This window comes from Hemiscyllium ocellatum (genome assembly GCF_020745735.1).
Source record: "Hemiscyllium ocellatum isolate sHemOce1 chromosome 15 unlocalized genomic scaffold, sHemOce1.pat.X.cur. SUPER_15_unloc_13, whole genome shotgun sequence".
Taxonomy (NCBI): Eukaryota; Metazoa; Chordata; class Chondrichthyes; order Orectolobiformes; family Hemiscylliidae; genus Hemiscyllium; species Hemiscyllium ocellatum.
In genome coordinates, this window is record NW_026867449.1 from 156,907 (window position 1) to 163,548 (window position 6,642).

The window sequence follows — 6,642 nt, forward strand, 5'->3', positions numbered from 1 at the left end:
AGGGTCAGCCTGCACCCTTGCTGGCAGCACCCAGGGGAACCAGGACGCTTGCATCTCTCGCCTTCATTTTCGACACAAGCGCCTGAGGAGGGACGCCACCCCTCCCCTTGCGTCAAGAGACCTCCCCACCAGCCTCTGACTGATTCTTAGAACGGACGGAAAGAGTCGGGCAAGCCTGTCAAAGCTTTGAGCGAATGTCAAAAGCTTTAGACTTCCGCGAACTCTCCGGCTTGCACTGAGACGCGAGGTCGATGTGCTAAGCACCACGGGGCCCCTTTCGCCTGCAGGTCCCGAGCCGCCAACATGTTCTTAGTATCGTGTTCTCCAAACCTGGGTGACGGGCACCGCAGGGAGGCAGAGCCATCGCACTTGCCGGGTGGCAGAGGAAGGACCGGACTATGTACAATAGCGGCCAACGACTCCCAGAGCCGGTAGTGCGGCGTCTGCTCTCAGCCTAAGAGGCTTCTGGGAGTGCTCAGGCAAGGGTCAGCCTGCACCCTTGCTGGCAGCACCCAGGGGAACCAGGACGCTTGCATCTCTCGCCTTCATTTTCGACACAAACGCCTGAGGAGGGAAGCCAACCCTCCGTGTGTCAAGAGACCGTCCCCGCCCCGGCCTCCGACTGATTCTTAGAACGGACGGAAAGAGTCAGGCAAGCCTGTTAAGACTTCCGCGAACTCTCCGGCTTGCACTGAGACGCGAGGTCGATGTGCTCAGCACCACGGGGCCCCTTTCGCCTGCAGGTCCCGAGCCGCCAACATGTTCTAAGTATCGTGTTCTCCAAACCTGGGTGACGGGCACCGCAGGGAGGCAGAGCCATCGCACTTGCCGGGTGGCAGAGGAAGGACCGGACTATGTACAATAGCGGCCAACGACTCCCAGAGCCGGTAGTGCGGCGCCTGCTCTCAGCCTAAGAGGCTTTTGGGAGTGCTCAGGCAAGGGTCAGCCTGCACCCTTGCTGGCAGCACCCAGGGGAACCAGGACGCTTGCATCTCTCGCCTTCATTTTCGACACAAACGCCTGAGGAGGGAAGCCAACCCTCCGTGTGTCAAGAGACCGTCCCCGCCCCGGCCTCCGACTGATTCTTAGAACGGACGGAAAGAGTCAGGCAAGCCTGTTAAGACTTCCGCGAACTCTCCGGCTTGCACTGAGACGCGAGGTCGATGTGCTCAGCACCACGGGGCCCCCTTCGCCTGCAGGTCCCGAGCCGCCAACATGTTCTAAGTATCGTGTTCCCCAAACCTGGGTGACGAGCACCGCAGGGAGGCAGAGCCATCGCACTTGCCGGGTGGCAGAGGAAGGACCGGACTATGTACAATAGCGGCCAACGACTCCCAGAGCCGGTAGTGCGGCGCCTGCTCTCAGCTTAAGAGGCTTTTGGGAGTGCTCAGGCAAGGGTCAGCCTGCACCCTTGCTGGCAGCACCCAGGGGAACCAGGACGCTTGCATCTCTCGCCTTCATTTTCGACACAAACACCTGAGGAGGGAAGCCAACCCTCCGTGTGTCAAGAGACCGTCCCCGCCCCGGCCTCCGACTGATTCTTAGAACGGACGGAAAGAGTCAGGCAAGCCTGTCAAAGAATTGAGCAGATGTCAAAATCTTTTAAGACTTCCGCGAACTCTCCGGCTTGCACTGAGACCCGAGGTCGATGTGCTCAGCACCACGGGGCCCCTTTCGCCTGCAGGTCCCGAGCCGCCAACATGTTCTAAGTATCGTGTTCCCCAAACCTGGGTGACGAGCACCGCAGGGCGGCAGAGCCATCGCACTTGCCGGGTGGCAGAGGAAGGACCGGACTATGTACAATAGCGGCCAACCACTCCCAGAGCCGGTAGTGCGGCGTGCGAGGTCTGCTCTCAGCGGAAGAGGGTTTTGGGAATGCTCAGGCAAGGGCCAGCCTGCACCCTTCCTGGCCGCTCCCACGGGAACCAGGCTACTTGCAATCCTTTCCCCCAATAGCAAGTGCCTTTTGGAGGGACGGCCGGAGTCAACGTGGGGTTTGCCCGCCCTCCAAAGTGTCAAGAGACCGCCGCACAGGCCTCTGACTGATTCTTAGAACAGGCAGCAAGAGTTGGGTAAGTCTGTCGAAAATTTGACAAAGTGTCAAAAATTAGACTTCCGAGAGCTCTTGGGCATGCACACAGGCCTGTCATTCAAGTGCTCTGCCCGCGGAACCGTTTTTCGGATGCCTTTCAAAGTGGTCCCGCGCCGCCATTTTGTTCTAAAAATCGTGTTCCCAGAAATCTCCGGGTACCCCGCCAACCTCACTGTGTCACAATGTCAAGTGGCACTGAATGGGTCTGAATTTCAAATTCGACTGCTTCGCTCTGGAACTCGAACCCGGCAAAACCGTTTGGATTTTTCCCGGTCCAGACTTCCGCGGCAGACAAAGTTAAAGTTTTCGGGCTGCAGACTCAAAACGACATCTGGCCAACCGCCGGGCTCAATTCGCCCAGTTCCTCCGGCACTTCGGAACTCATGTTCGGCATGAGTTTTTGAATCTTTCCCGATGCTTCGGCATTTTCCTCCGCTGACACTTAGAATATTTTTCACACTTGGCCGAAAATTTTTCTAAGTTTTTCTGGTTACTGATTTCTTCTTTTCGGGCATTTTTCTAAGTTTTCTTGGTTACTCATTTCTCATTTTCAAACATTTTTCTAAGTTTTTCTGGTTACTGATTTCTTCTTTTTGGGCATTTTTCTAAGTTTTCTTGGTTACTCATTTCTCATTTTCAAACATTTTTCTAAGTTTTTCTGGTTACTCATTTCTCATTTTCAAACATTTTTCTAAGTTTTTCTGGTTACTGATTTCTTCTTTTTGGGCATTTTTCTAAGTTTTCTTGGTTACTCATTTCTCATTTTCAAACATTTTTCTAAGTTTTTCTGGTTACTGATTTCTTCTTTTTGGGCATTTTTCTAAGTTTTCTTGGTTACTCATTTCTCATTTTCAAACATTTTTCTAAGTTTTCTTGGTTACTCATTTCTCATTTTCAAACATTTTTCTAAGTTTTTCTGGTTACTGATTTCTTCTTTTTGGGCATTTTTCTAAGTTTTCTTGGTTACTCATTTCTCATTTTCAAACATTTTTCTAAGTTTTTCTGGTTACTCATTTCTCATTTTCAAACATTTTTCTAAGTTTTTCTGGTTACTGATTTCTTCTTTTTGGGCATTTTTCTAAGTTTTCTTGGTTACTCATTTCTCATTTTCAAACATTTTTCTAAGTTTTTCTGGTTACTCATTTCTCATTTTCAAACATTTTTCTAAGTTTTTCTGGTTACTCATTTCTGCTTTTCCAACGTTTTACTAAGTTTTGCTGGTTACTGAGTTCACACTTTTAAACATTTTCGGGCATTTTTCTACGTTTTTCATGTTACTCATTTAGCACTTTCAGGCACTTTCCTATGCTTTCCTGCTTACTGATTTCACACTTTTAAGCATCTTCGGGCATGTTCCCTAAGTTTTGCAGTTCATTCGTTTGGGACAGTCAGGCAGCTTTCCTAAGCTTTCCTGGTAACCGAATTCACATTGTTGAGAACTTTGGAACCCTTCCCTAAGCTGTGCTGGTTACTCACTTTACCTCTTCAGACACTTGCCCCCGTTGTGACAGAGACCACTTCCCGACTCGGGAAATGCACCAAATTCGGCCTGAACTCAGAGGGCAGTCCCCCCTCGAAGGCGTGGAAGTCGGCAGAATCGCCGGGTCAAATCCGGCTGAGCTACCCGGCTTGGAAGCCTCAAAGTCGGTATGAGCTGTCAGGTTCACTCCCATCCCCGTTTGGACCACTTCCCGACTCGGGAAATTCACCAAATTCGGCCTGAACTCAGAGGACAGTCCCCCCTCGAAGGCGTGACAGTCGGCAGAACCGCCGGATCAAATCCGGCTGAGCTACCCGGCCCCGAAGCCTCAAAGTCGGTAAGAGCTGTCAGGTTCACTCCCATCCCCGTTTGGACCACTTCCCGACTCGGGAAATTCACCAAATTCGGCCTGAACTTATACAACAGTCCCCCCTCGAAGGCGTGACAGTCGGCAGAACCGCCGGATCAAATCCGGTTGAGCTACCCGGCTTGGAAGCCCCAAAGTCGGTAAGAGCTGTCAGGTTCACTCCCATCCCCGTTTGGACCACTTCCCGACTCGGGAAATTCACCAAATTCGGCCTGAACTTATACAACAGTCCCCCCTCGAAGGCGTGACAGTCGCTAGAACCGCCGGATCAAATCCGGTTGAGCTACCCGGCTTGGAAGCCCCAAAGTCGGTAAGAGCTGTCAGGTTCACTCCCATCCCCGTTTGGACCACTTCCCGACTTAGGAAATTCACCAAATTCGGCCTGAACTTAGAGGAGAGTCCCCGCTCGAAGGCGTGGAAGTCGGCAGAATCGCCGGGTCAAATCCGACTGAGCTACCCGGCCCCGAAGCCTCAATGTCGGTAAGAGCTGTCAGGTTCACTCCCATCCCCGTTTGGACCACTTCCCGACTCGGGAAATTCACCAAATTCGGCCTGAACTTAGACAACAGTCCCCCCTCGAAGCCGTGGCAGTCGCTAGAACCGCCGGATCAAATCCGGTTGAGCTACCCGGCTTGGAAGCCCCAAAGTCGGTATGAGCTGTCAGGTTCACTCCCATCCCCGTTTGGACCACTTCCCGACTTAGGAAAATCACCAAATTCGGCCTGAACTCAGAGGGCAGGCCCCCCTCGAAGGCCAGGCATTCGGCAGAACCGCCGGGTCAAATCCGACTGTGCTACCCGGCCCCAAAGCCTCAAAGTTGGTATGAGCAGTTAGGTTCACTCCCATCCCCGTTTGGACCACTTCCCGACTTAGGAAATTCACCAAATTCGGCCTGAACTTAGAGGAGAGTCCCCGCTCGAAGGCGTGGAAGTCGGCAGAATCGCCGGGTCAAATCCGACTGAGCTACCCGGCCCCGAAGCCTCAATGTCGGTAAGAGCTGTCAGGTTCACTCCCATCCCCGTTTGGACCACTTCCCGACTCGGGAAATTCACCAAATTCGGCCTGAACTTAGACAACAGTCCCCCCTCGAAGCCGTGGCAGTCGCTAGAACCGCTGGATCAAATCCGGTTGAGCTACCCGGCTTGGAAGCCCCAAAGTCGGTATGAGCTGTCAGGTTCACTCCCATCCCCGTTTGGACCACTTCCCGACTTAGGAAAATCACCAAATTCGGCCTGAACTCAGAGGGCAGGCCCCCCTCGAAGGCCAGGCATTCGGCAGAACCGCCGGGTCAAATCCGACTGTGCTACCCGGCCCCAAAGCCTCAAAGTTGGTATGAGCAGTTAGGTTCACTCCCATCCCCGTTTGGACCACTTCCCGACTTAGGAAATTCACCAAATTCGGCCTGAACTTAGAGGAGAGTCCCCGCTCGAAGGCGTGGAAGTCGGCAGAATCGCCGGGTCAAATCCGACTGAGCTACCCGGCCCCGAAGCCTCAATGTCGGTAAGAGCTGTCAGGTTCACTCCCATCCCCGTTTGGACCACTTCCCGACTCGGGAAATTCACCAAATTCGGCCTGAACTTAGACAACAGTCCCCCCTCGAAGCCGTGGCAGTCGCTAGAACCGCTGGATCAAATCCGGTTGAGCTACCCGGCTTGGAAGCCCCAAAGTCGGTATGAGCTGTCAGGTTCACTCCCATCCCCGTTTGGACCACTTCCCGACTTAGGAAAATCACCAAATTCGGCCTGAACTCAGAGGGCAGGCCCCCCTCGAAGGCCAGGCATTCGGCAGAACCGCCGGGTCAAATCCGACTGTGCTACCCGGCCCCAAAGCCTCAAAGTTGGTATGAGCAGTTAGGTTCACTCCCAAACCCGTTGGGACCACTTCCCGACTTAGGAAATTCACCAAATCCGGCCTGAACTTAGACAACAGTCCCCCCTCGAAGGCGTGACAGTCGGTAGAACCGCCGGGTCAAATCCGGCTGAGCTACCCGATTTGGAAGCCTTCAACACAAAACCCATCCGGCAATGCCACTCAAAAAGGGCCCAAATTCAGAAACACCCCCTTCAATAGGTACCACTTCCTCGGAGACACTACCGGGACACGCTCCCCTCGGCGAAAATTAAGCCCCCACCACTAACTGAAGCCAACCGCAGCCCCAACTTCAACGGAGAAATCAGTAACCAATTCAAAAATGCACTTGGTTACTGATTTGTACTGCTTCAAAAATATTCTAAGTGTCGCTGGTTACTGATTTGTACTGCTCCAAAAATATTCTAAGTGTCACTGGTTACTGATTTGTACTGACTCAAAAATATTCTAAGTGTCGCTGGTTACTGATTTGTACTGACTGAAAAATATTCTAAGTGTCGCTGGTTACTGATTTGTACTGACTCAAAAATATTCTAAGTGTCAGTGGTTACTGATTTGTACTGCTCCAAAAATATTCTAAGTGTCGCTGGTTACTGATTTGTAATGCTCCAAAAATATTCTAAGTGTCGCTGGTTACTGATTTGTACTGCTTCAAAAATATTCTAAGTGTCAGCGGTTACTGATTTGTACTGCTTCAAAAATATTCTAAGTGTCGCTGGTTACTGATTTGTACTGCTTCAAAAATATTCTAAGTGTCAGTGGTTACTGATTTGTACTGCGTCAAAAATATTCTAAGTGTCGCTGGTTACTGATTTGTACTGCTCAAAAATATTC